Here is a 17,518-nt window from a genome sequence, read left to right on the forward strand (position 1 = left end):
TAAAGAGAAGTAATTTGTTCATAATATATCCTTCTACAGCTATTAAAGAGAAACTACTCTAACATTTTAAGAGAGAGAGGGAGAGAGAGTAAGATTAAACTACTTAAGACTAAAGAGAAGTAATTTGTTCATAATATATCCTTCTACAGCCATTAAAGAGAAACTACTCTAACATTTTAAGAGAGAGAGAGTAAGATTAAACTACTTAAGACCAAAGAGAAGTAATTTGTTTATAATATATCCTTCTACAGCCATTAAAGAGAAACTACTCTAACATTTTAAGAGAGAGAGAGAGAGTAAGATTAAACTACTTAAGACTAAAGAGAAGTAATTTGTTCATAATATATCCTTCTACAGCTATTAAAGATAAACTACTCTAACATAGAGAGAGAGAGAATCAGATTAAACTACTTAAGACTAAAGAGAAGTAATTTGTTCATAATATATCCTTCTACAGCCATTAAAGAGAAACTACTCTAACATTTTAAGAGAAAGAGAGAGTAAGATTAAACTACTTAAGACTAAAGAGAAGTAATTTGTTCATAATATATCCTTCTACAGCCATTAAAGAGAAACTACTCTAACATTTTAAGAGAGAGAGAGAGAGTAAGATTAAACTACTTAAGACTAAAGAGAAGTAATTTGCTCATAATATATCCTTCTTCAGCCATTAAAGAGTAACTACTCTAACATTTTGAGAGAGAGAGAGAGTAAGATTAAACTACTTAAGACTAAAGAGAAGTAATTTGTTCATAATATATCCTTCTACAGCCATTAAAGAGAAACTACTCTAACATTTTAAGAGAGAGAGAGAGAGAGAGTAAGATTAAACTACTTAAGACTAAAGAGAAGTAATTTGTTCATAATATATCCTTCTACAGCCATTAAAGAGAAACTACTATAACATTTTAAGAGAGAGAGAGAGAGAGAGTAAGAGTAAACTACTTAAGACTAAAGAGAAGTAATTTGTTCATAATATATCCTTCTACAGCTATTAAAGAGAAACTACTCTAACATTTTAAGAGAGAGAGAGAGAGAGAGTAAGATTAAACTACTTAAGATGAAAGAGAAGTAATTTGTTCATAATATATCCTTCTACAGCTATTAAAGAGAAACTACTCTAACATTTTAAGAGAGAGAGAGAGAGAGTAAGATTAAACTACTTAAGACTAAAGAGAAGTAATTTGTTCATAATATATCCTTCTACAGCCATTAAAGAGAAACTACTCTAACATTTTAAGAGAGAGAGAGAGAGAGAGAGAGAGAGAGAGTAAGATTAAACTACTTAAGACTAAAGAGAAGTAATTTGTTCATAATATATCCTTCTACAGCCATTAAAGATAAACTACTCTAACATTTTAAGAGAGAGAGAGAGAGAGAGAGTAAGATTAAACTACTTATGACTAAAGAGAGTAATTTGTTCATAATATATCCTTCTACAGCCATTAAAGAGAAACTACTCTAACATTTTAAGAGAGAGAGAGAGAGTAAGATTAAACTACTTAAGACTAAAGAGAAGTAATTTGTTCATAATATATCCTTCTACAGCCATTAAAGAGAAACTACTCTAACATTTTAAGAGAGAGAGAGAGAGAGTAAGATTAAACTACTTAAGACTAAAGAGAAGTAATTTGTTCATAATATATCCTTCTACAGCCATTAAAGAGAAACTACTCTAACATTTTAAGAGAAAGAGAGAGTAAGATTAAACTACTTAAGACTAAAGAGAAGTAATTTGTTCATAATATATCCTTCTACAGGCATTAAAGAGAAACTACTCTAACATTTTAAGAGAGAGAGAGAGTAAGATTAAACTACTTAAGACTAAAGAGAAGTAATTTGTTCATAATATATCCTTCTACAGCCATTAAAGATATACTACTCTAACATAGAGAGAGAGAGAGAGAGAGAGAGAATCAGATTAAACTACTTAAGACTAAAGAGAAGTAATTTGTTCATAATATATCCTTCTACAGCTATTAAAGATAAACTACTCTAACATAGAGAGAGAGAGAGAGAGAGTCAGATTAAACTACTTAAGACTAAAGAGAAGTAATTTGTTCATAATATATCCTTCTACAGCCATTAAAGAGAAACTACTCTAACATTTTAAGAGAAAGAGAGAGTAAGATTATACTTCTTAAGACTAAAGAGAAGTAATTTGTTCATAATATATCCTTCTACAGCTATTAAAGAGAAACTACTCTAACATTTTAAGAGAGAGAGAGAGAGAGAGTAAGATTAAACTACTTAAGTCTAAAGAGAAGTAAGTTGTTCAAAATATATCCTTCTACAGCCATTAAAGAGAAACTACTCTGACATTTTAAGAGAGAGAGAGAGTAAGATTAAACTACTTAAGACTAAAGAAAAGTAATTTGTTCATAATATATCCTTCTACAGCCATTAAAGAGAAACTACTCTGACATTTTAAGAGAGAGAGAGAGAGAGAGTAAGATTAAACTACTTAAGACTAAAGAGAAGTAATTTGTTCATAATATATCCTTCTACAGCCATTAAAGAGAAACTACTCTAACATTTTAAGAGAGAGAGAGAGAGAGTAAGATTAAACTACTTCAGACTAAAGAGAAGTAATTTGTTCATAATATATCCTTCTACAGTCATTAAAGAGAAACTACTCTAACATTTTAAGAGAGAGAGAGAGAGTAAGATTAAACTACTTAAGACTAAAGAGAAGTAATTTGTTCATAATATATCCTTCTACAGCCATTAAAGAGAAACTACTCTAACATTTTAAGAGAGAGAGAGAGAGAGAGTAAGATTAAACTACTTAAGACTAAAGAGAAGTAATTTGTTCATAATATATCCTTCTACAGCCTTTAAAGAGAAACTACTCTAACATTTTAAGAGAGAGAGAGAGTAAGATTAAACTACTTAAGACCAAAGAGAAGTAATTTGTTCATAATATATCCTTCTACAGCCATTAAAGAGAAACTACTCTAACATTTTAAGAGAGAGAGAGAGTAAGATTAAACTACTTAAGACTAAAGAGAAGTAATTTGTTCATAATATATCCTTCTACAGCTATTAAAGATAAACTACTCTAACATAGAGAGAGAGAGAGAGAGAGTCAGATTAAACTACTTAAGACTAAAGAGAAGTAATTTGTTCATAATATATCCTTCTACAGCCATTAAAGAGAAACTACTCTAACATTTTAAGAGAGAGAGAGAGAGTAAGATTTGTTAGAAAAATGGGCTTTAAACCAAATTTGAAGTTGGGCCTTGTATGGAATATTATGTGGGCTTGGAGTTTGAGTGTGGCTTGAGTATTATAGGGTTATCAAATAGAAGTGTGTTGGAACAAAAGTGGGTGCAAGTGTAAAAACGTTTTTGTGCTTTTTTGAGATTAAAAAGTATCCTAGTGAGAGAAAGTAAAAATGAGATAGAGTTCTTGGTGGTTCTTTTGCAAGAGGATGTGCTACTTCAAAGAGATAATCTAATGGAACAAGACTCTTTAGCTTAATGGTATTTTGTGTTGTTTATGTCAAAAGGTTAGTAGTTATCTATGAGTATTTAACTTTGTTGTAGAAAAGATTTGAGTTCATATTTGAATCTAAGTTTGATGAGATTTAGTTGATTGATAATATTAGGGTTCATTACTTGAGGTTTTTATTTGTGATTAATCTTGTATCATCAAACAACATGGTATCAGAGCCATAATGCTTTAGCATTTTAACACTTTGAGAATCTAGGGTTTGTAAAAAAAATTGGGGATCTTGTAAGAAAGATGGCAAATATGGTACAATCTCAAATACCTAGATTAACAAAAGAAAACTATGGACATTGGTCTATCCAAATGAGTGTGTTGTTGGGTTCTCAAGATTTGTGGGATATTGTTCAAAATGGTTATGTAGAACCAAGTTTAGAAGAAGAGGATAGTATGAATGATTTACAAAAAAATGTTCTTAAAGATTCAAGGAAGAATGATAAAAAAGCTTTGTTTCTCATATATCAAGGGATAGATAGTCCTACATTTGAAAAAGTATCCGAAGCAAAATCATCGAAAGAGGCTTGGAATATTCTCAAGAATTCTTTTAGAGGAGTTGATAAAGTAGTGAAGGCTCGTCTTCAAATTTTGCGCGGTGAATTTGAAAGGTTGAGTATGAATGAAGGAGAACTTGTTTCCGATTATGTTTCAAGAGTATTGTCTAATGTTAACGAAATGAAAAGGTGTGGTGAAAAATGTGATGATGTTCGGGTGATGGAGAAGATTTTACGGTCTTTGACACCAAAATTTGATAATGTGGTTATTGTTGTTGAAGAATCAAAAGACTTGGAATCTATGACGGTAGATGAATTGATGGGAACATTGCAAATCCATGAACAAAGGGTGAATAGAAATATTACAAACTCTTCAAATTATTCGGTTGATCAAGTGCTTCAAGCAAAACTAACTTTAGAAGAATAACAATGTATATCAAAAAAGGAAAAAGACTATGAGAGTTATGGAAGAGGCTATGATAATCATAGAAGGGGCTTTGGAAACCAAAGAGGAAGAAATCCTTTTAATAGAGGAAGAACAAATGAATCAAGAGGAAGAGGTAGAGGAAACTTTACTAGACCTTATAATAGTCAAGGTAGAGATAAAAGGGATATTGAATGTTACAATTGTCACAAACTTGGACATTATAGTAATGAATGTTGGTATAAAAATGAAGTGAAGGAAGAATCAAATCTTGTTGAGAACGATGTAGAAATTAATGTGGATCCTACATTGTTATTTTCTTGTGATGGGTTTGATGAATCTCAAACAAATACTTGGTATTTTGATACCGGTGCAAGTAATCATATTTGTGGGAAAAGAGAATTGTTTGTTGAAGTAAATGAAAATGTAAAAGGGAATATAAAGTTTGGCGACTCTTCAAAGATTCCGGTGCTAGGAAAAGGTAATATCCTCATTCAACTAAAAAATGGCAACCATAGTTATATTTCCGATGTTTATTATGTTCCCGATATGAAAAATAATATTTTGAGTTTGGGACAACTTTTAGAGAAGGGATATGATATTAGATTGAAGGATCTTCATCTCACATTAAGAGATAGAAGTGGAACTCTCATTACCAAGGTGAAGATGGCGAAAAATAGATTATTCCCTTTGAACATTCAACATGGTGATGTAAAATGCTTAAACTCTATTGTGAAAGATAAATCTTGGTTGTGGCATTTGAGACTTGGGCATCTAAACTTTGATGGGATGAAGACTTTGGCAAGCAAGAATATGGTAAGGGGTTTACCATATATTGATCACCCACATAAAGTGTGTGAAGGATGTATCTTTGGTAAACATCATCGAACAAATTTTTCGAAAGAAGGAAGGTGGAGAGCTTATAATCCATTGGAACTTGTGCATACCGATGTTTGTGGTCCATTGAAGCCGATGACAAATGGAGGTAATAACTATTTCCTTACTTTCATTGATGATTATAGTAGAAAAACATGGGTATACTTCTTGAAAAATAAATTTGAAGTATTTGAAGCATTTAAAGAATTCAAGAATATGGTTGAAAAACAAAGTGGTTATGTGATCAAGAAATTAAGATCCGATAGAGGTGGAGAATACACTTCAAGAGATTTTGATATGTTTTGTAAAAATCATGGGATTATTCATGAACTTACTCCATCATACACACCACAACTAAATGGAGTGTCCGAGAGGAAAAACCGCACCATATTAAATATGGCAAGAAGCATGTTAAAAGAGAAAATGTTGCCTAGAAATTTTTGGGGGGAAGCCGTGGCATGTGCCGTGTATTTGTTGAATAGATGTCCCACAAAAAGTGTGTATATGAAGACACCGGAAGAGGCATGGGGCTACTACAAGCCAAGTGTGGCTCATTTAAAAGTTTTTGGGTGCATTGCTTATGCAAAGATACCGGAAGCAAGAAGAACAAAACTTGATGACAAAGGTGAAAAATGCATATTCCTTGGTTATAATGAACAAACAAAATGCTACAAGTTATTCAACCCTATTGCCAATAAAGTTCTCTTTAGTAGAGATGTTGTATTTGAAGAAGAAATGGCATGGGAGTGGAAAGGAAAAGAAATTACTCAAGTTGAACTTGAGCTTGAAGGGGAAGAACATGAAAAAGAAGAAGCACCAAGAGAAGTTCAAAGAGAGCCACAAACACCGATGTATAGAGAAGCATCATCATCGTCATCACCTTCATCCTCGTCTCCATCATCTTCATCATCGGGGGGAAGTTCTAGTGAAAGACCAATGAAGACGAGAAGTTTGAGAGAAATTTATGAAGTTGTAGATAATGAAGAAGAATTGAACTTGTGTTGTTTTCTCATGGATTGTGATCCTATTAGTTATGAAGAGGCCATCCAAGAAGAAAAATGGGAAAATGCAATGAATGAAGAAATTAATGCAATTGAAAAAAATGATACGTGGGAGTTGACAAATTTGCCAAAGGGATACAAACCTATTGGCGTGAAGTGGGTGTATAAGACAAAGAAGAATGCAAGTGGAGAAGTCCAAAGATACAAAGCAAGACTTGTAGCTAAAGGTTACAAGCAAAGAGCCGGCATTGATTATAGTGAGGTATTTGCTCCCGTTGCTCGTATGGAAACAATTAGATTGTTAATCTCTATAGCGGCTCAATATTCATGGAAGATTTATCAACTTGATGTCAAGTCGGCATTTTTAAATGGTATCCTAGAGGAAGAGATATATGTTGAACAACCTTTGGGATATGTTAGAAAGGGAAAAGAAGATAAAGTTTATAAGTTGAAGAAAGCCCTTTATGGGTTAAAGCAAGCTCCACGTGCATGGAATGCAAGAATTGATAAGTATTTTCAAGAAAATGGGTTTGAAAAGTGTCCTCATGAGCACACTTTATATATGAAAGTGAAAGAAGATGGAGGTATGTTATTTGTTTGTCTCTATGTTGATGATTTGATATTCACCGGTAATGATTCAAAACTATTTGATGAGTTCAAGAAGAGCATGATTAAGGAATTTGATATGACCAATATTGGGTTGATGGGTCATTTCCTTGGTATTGAAGTGAAGCAAATGGAAAATGGCATATTTATTTCTCAAAGTGGATATGCCAAGGAAGTTCTTAAAAGGTTTAAAATGGAGTCATGTAATCCGGTAAACACCCCTCTTGAAAGTGGAGTGGAGTTGAGAAAATGCACAAGAAGAAGTGATATCGATCCTACATATTTCAAAAGTTTGATTGGAAGTCTACGTTATCTTACATGTACAAGACCGGATATTCTCTATGGAGTTGGGCTAGTGAGTAGGTACATGGAGACACCGGATGAATCTCACCTTAATGTTGCAAAGAGACTACTTCGATATGTTAAAGGTACGCTCAATGATGGTTTATTTTTCTCTTGTGAACAAGATTTTAAGCTTATCGGTTATTCCGATAGTGATTGGGGTAGAGACTTAGATGAAAGAAAGAGTACATCCGGATTTGTATTTTTCATGGGCTACACGGCATTTACTTGGTCTTCTAAGAAACAACCCATTGTGACTTTATCTACTTGTGAAGCGGAATATGTAGCCGCTAGCTCTATGGTTTGTCATGCAATTTGGTTAAGAAATATGTTGAAGCATCTTCAATGCCCTCAAGTTGGTCCAACCGAAGTGTTCCTTGATAACAAATCGGCTATTGCTTTAGCCAAGAATCTCGTTTGTCATGAAAGAAGCAAGCACATTGATACACGCTACCATTTTATTCGTGAACATGTTAAAGAAGGTGATATTGAAGTGATGTATTGCAAGTCTCAAGATCAAATAGCGGATATATTTACGAAGCCTTTAAAACATGATGTCTTTGAAAGATTGAAGTGGATGTTAGGTATGAGAAGCTACGGAAATTTGGTTTAAGGGGGGATGTTGGAAAAAGGGGCTTTAAACCAAATTTGAAGTTGGGCCTTGTATGGAATATTATGTGGGCTTGGAGTTTGAGTGTGGCTTGAGTATTATAGGGTTATCAAATAGAAGTGTGTTGGAACAAAAGTGGGTGCAAGTGTAAAAACGTTTTTGTGCTTTTTTGAGATTAAAAAGTATCCTAGTGAGAGAAAGTAAAAATGAGATAGAGTTCTTGGTGGTTCTTTTGCAAGAGGATGTGCTACTTCAAAGAGATAATCTAATGGAACAAGACTCTTTAGCTTAATGGTATTTTGTGTTGTTTATGTCAAAAGGTTAGTAGTTATCTATGAGTATTTAACTTTGTTGTAGAAAAGATTTGAGTTCATATTTGAATCTAAGTTTGATGAGATTTAGTTGATTGATAATATTAGGGTTCATTACTTGAGGTTTTTATTTGTGATTAATCTTTTATCATCAAACAACATGGTATCAGAGCCATAATGCTTTAGCATTTTAACACTTTGAGAATCTAGGGTTTGTAAAAAAAATTGGGGATCTTGTAAGAAAGATGGCAAATATGGTACAATCTCAAATACCTAGATTAACAAAAGAAAACTATGGACATTGGTCTATCCAAATGAGTGTGTTGTTGGGTTCTCAAGATTTGTGGGATATTGTTCAAAATGGTTATGTAGAACCAAGTTTAGAAGAAGAGGATAGTATGAATGATTTACAAAAAAATGTTCTTAAAGATTCAAGGAAGAATGATAAAAAAGCTTTGTTTCTCATATATCAAGGGATAGATAGTCCTACATTTGAAAAAGTATCCGAAGCAAAATCATCGAAAGAGGCTTGGAATATTCTCTAACATTAAAGAGAAACTACTCTAACATTTTAAGAGAGAGAGAGAGTAAGATTAAACTACTTAAGACTAAAGAGAAGCAATTTGTTCATAATATATCCTTCTACAGCCATTAAAGAGAAACTACTCTAACATTTTAAGAGAGAGAGAGCGAGAGAGAGTAAGATTAAACTACTTAAGACTAAAGAGAAGTAATTTGTTCATTATATATCCTTCTACAACCATTAAAGATAAACTACTATAACATTTTAAGAGAGAGAGAGAGAGAGAGTAAGAGTAAACTACTTAAGACTAAAGAGAAGTAATTTGTTCATAATATATCCTTCTACAGCTATTAAAGAGAAACTACTCTAACATTTTAAGAGAGAGAGAGTAAGATTAAACTACTTAAGACTAAAGAGAAGTAATTTGTTCATAATATATCCTTCTACAGCTATTAAAGAGAAACTACTCTAACATTTTAAGAGAGAGAGAGAGAGTAAGATTAAACTACTTAAGACTAAAGAGAAGTAAGTTGTTCAAAATATATCCTTCTACAGCCATTAAAGAGAAACTACTCTGACATTTTAAGAGAGAGAGAGAGAGTAAGATTAAACTACTTAAGACTAAAGAGAAGTAATTTGTTCATAATATATCCTTCTACAGCCATTAAAGAGAAACTACTCTAACATTTTAAGAGAGAGAGAGAGAGTAAGATTAAACTACTTAAGACTAAAGAGAAGTAAGTTGTTCAAAATATATCCTTCTACAGCCATTAAAGAGAAACTACTCTGACATTTTAAGAGAGAGAGAGAGAGTAAGAGTAAACTACTTAAGACTAAAGAGAAGTAATTTGTTCATAATATATCCTTCTACAGCTATTAAAGAGAAACTACTCTAACATTTTAAGAGAGAGAGAGTAAGATTAAACTACTTAAGACTAAAGAGAAGTAATTTGTTCATAATATATCCTTCTACAGCTATTAAAGAGAAACTACTCTAACATTTTAAGAGAGAGAGAGAGAGTAAGATTAAACTACTTAAGACTAAAGAGAAGTAAGTTGTTCAAAATATATCCTTCTACAGCCATTAAAGAGAAACTACTCTGACATTTTAAGAGAGAGAGAGAGAGTAAGATTAAACTACTTAAGACTAAAGAGAAGTAATTTGTTCATAATATATCCTTCTACAGCCATTAAAGAGAAACTACTCTAACATTTTAAGAGAGAGAGAGAGAGTAAGATTAAACTACTTAAGACTAAAGAGAAGTAAGTTGTTCAAAATATATCCTTCTACAGCCATTAAAGAGAAACTACTCTGACATTTTAAGAGAGAGAGAGAGAGTAAGATTAAACTACTTAAGACTAAAGAGAAGTAATTTGTTCATAATATATCCTTCTACAGCCATTAAAGAGAAACTACTCTAACATTTTAAGAGAGAGAGAGAGAGTAAGATTAAACTACTTAAGACTAAAGAGAAGTAATTTGTTCATAATATATCCTTCTACAGCCATTAAAGAGAAACTACTCTAACATTTTAAGAGAGAGAGGGAGAGAGAGTAAGATTAAACTACTTAAGACTAAAGAGAAGTAATTTGTTCATAATATATCCTTCTGCAGTCATTAAAGAGAAACTACTCTAACATTTTAAGAGAAAGAGAGAGTAAGATTAAACTACTTAAGACTAAAGAGAAGTAATTTGTTCATAATATATCCTTCTACAGCCATTAAAGAGAAACTACTCTAACATTTTAAGAGAGAGAGAGAGTAAGATTAAACTACTTAAGACTAAAGAGAAGCAATTTGTTCATAATATATCCTTCGACAGCCATTAAAGAGAAACTACTCTAACATTTTAAGAGAGAGAGAGAGAGAGAGAGAGAGTAAGATTAAACTACTTAAGACTAAAGAGAAGTAATTTGTTCATTATATATCCTTCTACAGCCATTAAAGAGAAACTACTCTAACATTTTAAGAGAGAGAGATAAAGAGAGTAAGATTAAATTACTTAAGACTAAAGAGAAGTAATTTGTTCATAATATATCCTTCTACAGGCATTAAAGAGAAACTACTCTAACATTTTAAGAGAGAGAGAGAGTAAGATTAAACTACTTAAGACTAAAGAGAAGTAATTTGTTCATAATATATCCTTCTACAGCCATTAAAGATATACTACTCTAACATAGAGAGAGAGAGAGAGAGAGTCAGAATAAACTACTTAAGACTAAAGAGAAGTAATTTGTTCATAATATATCCTTCTACAGCTATTAAAGATAAACTACTCTAACATAGAGAGAGAGAGAGAGAGAGTCAGATTAAACTACTTAAGACTAAAGAGAAGTAATTTGTTCATAATATATCCTTCTACAGCCATTAAAGAGAAACTACTCTAACATTTTAAGAGAAAGAGAGAGTAAGATTAAACTACTTAAGACTAAAGAGAAGTAATTTGTTCATAATATATCCTTCTACAGCTATTAAAGAGAAACTACTCTAACATTTTAAGAGAGAGAGGGAGAGAGAGTAAGATTAAACTACTTAAGACTAAAGAGAAGTAATTTGTTCATAATATATCCTTCTACAGCCATTAAAGAGAAACTACTCTAACATTTTAAGAGAGAGAGAGTAAGATTAAACTACTTAAGACCAAAGAGAAGTAATTTGTTTATAATATATCCTTCTACAGCCATTAAAGAGAAACTACTCTAACATTTTAAGAGAGAGAGAGAGAGTAAGATTAAACTACTTAAGACTAAATAGAAGTAATTTGTTCATAATATATCCTTCTACAGCCATTAAAGAGAAACTACTCTAACATTTTAAGAGAGAGAGAGAGAGAGAGTAAGATTAAACTACTTAAGACTAAAGAGAAGTAATTTGTTCATAATATATCCTTCTACAGCCATTAAAGAGAAACTACTCTAACATTTTAAGAGAGAGAGATAGAGTAAGATTAAACTACTTAAGACCAAAGAGAAGTAATTTGTTCATAATATATCCTTCTACAGCCATTAAAGAGAAACTACTCTAACATTTTAAGAGAGATAGAGAGTAAGATTAAACTACTTAAGACTAAAGAGAAGTAATTTGTTCATAATATATCCTTCCACAGCCATTAAAGAGAAACTACTCTAACATTTTAAGAGAGAGAGAGAGAGAGAGTAAGATTAAACTACTTAAGACTAAAGAGAAGTAATTTGTTCATAATATATCCTTCTACAGCCATTAAAGAGAAACTACTCTAACATTTTAAGAGAGAGAGAGAGAGTAAGATTAAACTACTTAAGACTAAAGAGAAGTAATTTGCTCATAATATATCCTTCTTCAGCCATTAAAGAGTAACTACTCTAACATTTTGAGAGAGAGAGAGAGAGTAAGATTAAACTACTTAAGACTAAAGAGAAGTAATTTGTTCATAATATATCCTTCTACAGCCATTAAAGAGAAACTACTCTAACATTTTAAGAGAGAGAGAGCGAGAGAGAGTAAGATTAAACTACTTAAGACTAAAGAGAAGTAATTTGTTCATTATATATCCTTCTACAACCATTAAAGATAAACTACTATAACATTTTAAGAGAGAGAGAGAGAGAGTAAGAGTAAACTACTTAAGACTAAAGAGAAGTAATTTGTTCATAATATATCCTTCTACAGCTATTAAAGAGAAACTACTCTAACATTTTAAGAGAGAGAGAGTAAGATTAAACTACTTAAGACTAAAGAGAAGTAATTTGTTCATAATATATCCTTCTACAGCTATTAAAGAGAAACTACTCTAACATTTTAAGAGAGAGAGAGAGAGTAAGATTAAACTACTTAAGACTAAAGAGAAGTAAGTTGTTCAAAATATATCCTTCTACAGCCATTAAAGAGAAACTACTCTGACATTTTAAGAGAGAGAGAGAGAGTAAGATTAAACTACTTAAGACTAAAGAGAAGTAATTTGTTCATAATATATCCTTCTACAGCCATTAAAGAGAAACTACTCTAACATTTTAAGAGAGAGAGAGAGAGTAAGATTAAACTACTTAAGACTTGTGAAAAGGTTAAACCTTTGAGAGATGGACACACTCGAGTATGAACGAGTGGAGACGAAGGAGATCTTTATCTCGGTTGATGACCGAGTGAGAGGAAGAGAATGAGGCACTCTCGGCTATAACCGAGAGGTGTATGTCAACTCTCGGTGAGGCCGAGAGTGATGAAGCTCGGGTATAACCGAGAGAGAGAGAGATGAGCTGAGCTCTCGGTTATAACCGAGGGATGATGATGACAATCTCGGTTGTAGCCGAGAGATGAAGATGATGAGCTTGTTGTTGTTGTTGTGTGAGAGAGATAGAGAGATAGGTAAATACCTTGCTTTATTACACTACAACTTGTTAATTACATTGTGTATGATCTCCTTATATAGGTTTACATGATGAAGAGTTTTAAGTTACCAAAACTTATCTAAAACTAAAACTAATCCTAAACTAATCTAAATTACAATCCTAATACCTAAGGAATCCTAGTTGTAGTAGGACTCCTATTCGGACCAAGTCCACTCGGTTTGGCCGAGTGGAGTGGACCTTCCAACACTCCCCCTCAAGTTAGAGCGGGAATGGAAGTAACGCCTAACTTGCCAATAATGTTCTTGAACGGTTCTGCCCCAAGTGGCTTTGTGAAGATATCCGCTAACTGATTTTCTGTACTGGTGAAGCGTGTGGCAATGACGTTGTCTTTAATCTTTTCACGAACGATGTGGCAATCTATCTCAATGTGTTTTGTACGTTCGTGGAAGACGGGATTATCAGCAATATGGAGGGCGGCCCGATTGTCACAGTAAACTGTCATCGGGTCAGAGTGATTGATTCCAAAATCAAGTAGTAAATACTTGAGCCATTGTAATTCACATGTGAGGATGGCTAAAGCTCGATATTCTGCTTCTGCCGAAGATTTTGCAACTGTAGGTTGCTTCTTTGATTTCCAGGAGAGAGGGCTGGATCCCAACATTGTGAAATACCCAGTAGTAGATCTACGGGTTGAAGGACAGCCTGCCCAATCCGAATCACAGTATCCTGTAATATGGAGAGAGCTGTCTGCGGATAAGAAGACTCCTTTATCAAGAGTACCCTTTAAGTATCGTAGAACGCGATGAGCTGCGTCTAAGTGTACTTGGCTGGGTGTTTGCATGAACTGTGAGAGGTTGTTTACGGCAAAGGTGATATCCGGCCGTGTAACCGTTAAGTAAAGTAATCTGCCTATGAGACGGCGGTAAACTGACGGGTCTGGTAAAGGTGTACCGTCAGTTGGACTGAGACGTAATTTTTGTTCCATGGGAAACTCAGAAGGACGTGCAGCGGTGAGTCCAGAATCTTTTAAAATATCAAGAGCATATTTTCTTTGACATAAAAATATGCCTTGTGATGAGCGAGATACTTCGATACCAAGGAAGTATTGTAGGCGGCCTAGATCCTTTAGTGAAAAGGCTTTATTTAGAAATATTTTTAACTGGGAAATAGCATGATCATTATTTCCCGTGATAATTATGTCGTCTACGTAGACGAGGACATAGATTTGAGTGGAGTGAGATCTAAAAGTAAAGAGAGAATAGTCACTTTTAGACTGAGAAAAACCACGTTCGATGAGAACGGAGGAAAATTTTGAAAACCATTGTCGAGAGGCCTGTTTGAGACCATAGAGAGATTTATGGAGACGACATACTTTAGACTCCCCCTGAGATGAAAAACCGGGGGTAATTTCATGTAAACTTCTTCATGAAGGTCGCCTTGAAGAAAGGCGTTATTGACATCCAATTGATGGAGAGTCCACCCTTTAATGGCGGCAAGAGAGAGAAGGACACGAACAGTTACGAACTTAGCAACTGGAGCAAAAGTGTCATTATAGTCTAACCCTTCGATTTGGGTATAGCCTTTGGCTACTAGACGGGCTTTGTATCGCTCTATCGATCCATCGGATTTGAATTTAATTTTATACACCCATTTGCAACCGATGGGCTTTTTGCCGGGTGGTAAATTGGTGATTGTCCAAGTTTTATTTTCTTCCAAGGCTGAAATTTCCTTGGCCATGGCCTCCTTCCAATGGGGGGACTTCATTGCTTGAGTGAAGGAGGTTGGTTCGGTAGATGATAAAACCGAAGAAAGAAATTGTTGATGAGAGTTTGTAAACGAGTTAATGGAAAAGTAGTTTTCAAGAGGATATTTAACAATGTTAGTATTTGAACACACATAGTCATCAAGGTGACTAGGCGGGCGGCGAGACCGAACCGGTCGGCCGGAATCGGCAACGACGGAGTCGGAGCTCCGGACGTCGGATGGAGGAATCGGCAATGAAGGGTCACTGCTCGGTGGTGTAGATAAATTTTCTGGAGGCACACCAGTACCCGTGTCCTCATCGGGAGTCTCTGGAGGCACCCCTGATGGGGGAGACGGTCCTGTGTGAACAGGACCAGTAGTCGGGTCATCGGGGGTGTCTGAAGGCACCCCCTGTCCCGAATCCAGACCTGCCGGAACAGCAACAGCAGGTTCATCGGTGAACCTGCTGCTGTCCGGCGGTGATGTTGATGGGGTCTTATCTGTTGCCGGAAAGTCGAACGTGTCGTCGTCGTCGATGGAGATGAAAGGTCTCGGACGCGAGCTAGAGGGTTCGTTCGTCGGCTCGGATGACATTGGGAAACGATTTTCAAAAAAGGTCACATCACGAGAAATATATATACGTCGTGTGGAGATATCATAAATTCGATAACCCTTTTGTCCATTAGGATAACCAAGGAAGATGCCGGCGGAGGAACGAGCATCCATCTTGGTTTTGACCAAAGGGATTCGGGCATAACAAAGACAACCGAATACACGTAAGTGTGAAAGATTCGGAGGAGAACCCATGAGGACTTCATGAGGTGATTTGCCATTAAGGATAGGTGTAGGTAACTTGTTTATAAGATAGACGGCGGTTAGAACGCATTCTCCCCAAAAGTAAAGAGGGAGATGAGCTTGAAGACGTAAAGAACGTGCCACTTCAAGAATGTGACGATGTTTGCGCTCAACAACTCCGTTTTGTTGAGGTGTATAGGTACAACTACGTTGGTGGGAAATTCCTTTTTCAAGAAACCAATGTTGTAAAGAATTATTCATAAATTCGGAACCGTTATCCGATCGAATTGTTTTAATTTTGCAATTGAATTGCGTATTAACGTAATTAGAAAAATTCATAATTAACGTATTTGAGTCCGATTTGGAACTCATGAGAAATATCCAAGTGCAACGTGAAAAGTCGTCAACGAGGGTTAAAAAATAACGACACCCGGAGGTGGAGGGAACCGGAAAGGGACCCCATAAATCCATATGTACTATGTCAAAAATACGTGAGGAAGTAGTAGTACTATTTGGAAAAGGTAAGCGACTTTGTTTAGAAAGGGGACATAATTCGCACGGTACTTTATTTGATAAAAAATTAAAATTCATACATGGAAGTCTAGAATTAAAATATTGAAAACGGGAAAAAGAAGGATGGCCAAGACGGCAATGCCATAAAACAAAAGACTCATGACTAGAATTATCTCTAACTAGATTTGAAACTGAAAGGATGGGACGCTCCGTGCGAAGGAAATAAAGGTCGTCATGAAGACTACCATGCCCAATCTCCGTCTTCGTTTTTCGGTCCTGAAAAAGACACAAATCACGGTCAAAAAGGACGGTACAACGAAGTGATTTAGAAATCTGAGATATAGATATGAGATTAAATTGAAAAGAAGGGATGTGAAGAACATCCTTTAAATAAAATCTATTTGAAAAATAGATGGTACCAATATGATCAACCTTGACTCGGGAGTCATCCGGTAATCGGACGTATAAATCCGATGGTGCAAGGGAATAAGAAGAGAATCTTGAAAGATGAGAACAAATATGTTTAGCCGCTCCCGAATCAATAACCCAAGGAGGATGAGAAGAAGAAGAGTACTTACCGGTGAGATTGATGAAGGGATCTTTGGTGGTGCCTGTAGAATTGTCGGTTGTTTGCCTATTTCGGTCCAATAGAGCTAAAATACCTTGATATTGCTCATTGGTAAAAGATGACGCTGCAGGCACCCCCGAATTGTTCATGACCGAACCGTTTATATGGTTCATGGCCGAACCATTATGGTTCACGGCCGAACCATTATTTTCCATAACCAAGGCTGTCACGGCATCTTGTCGTGTTCGGTTTCTTCCACGTTGACCATAGTTGGGTGGATACCCATGTAATTTGTAGCATGACGAAACATCATGTCCATGAATTTTGCAATTTTCGCAAAAAGGTCGAGGACGTTTAGTACGTTGTTTATCGGAACCGTTGAATCGGTTATTCGAGTAATCGTTAGAACCAACGGCAAGGGCAGCAGTGTTTGAGTCAACATTCATAGGAGTAATGAGGTTTTGTTGAACCTCTTCTTGCTTGATAAGTGAATGTATTCGAAGAATTGAAGGAAAAGGTTCAATCAATAAGATTTGACTCCGAATTGATGAGAATCGGTCATTAAGACCTTGAAGAAATTCCATGGCTCTATCTTGGTTAGTTCTTTCAACCAAAGAGCGACCATGTCCACATATACAAGGCTCGGTGATTAGCAAGGAATTGAGTTCATCTTGAAGAGCCTTGAGGTGTGTAAAATACGTAGAAACGTATAAATTTCCTTGTTTGAGACAAGAAATAGCTCTCTTTAATTGAAAGATTTTAGGAGCATTGGTTTGATGAAACCTATCAAAGAGATTCTTCCATATATCGGATGCCGTTTCATCATATAAGATAGATGATCGGAGAGGTGGGTCTACCGAATTAATAAGCCAACTAGAAACG

The sequence above is a fragment of the Eschscholzia californica genome, unplaced genomic scaffold, assembly GCF_041429995.1.
Source record: "Eschscholzia californica isolate CP2 unplaced genomic scaffold, dmEscCali1.0.p SCAF_2, whole genome shotgun sequence".
NCBI lineage: Eukaryota > Viridiplantae > Streptophyta > Magnoliopsida > Ranunculales > Papaveraceae > Eschscholzia > Eschscholzia californica.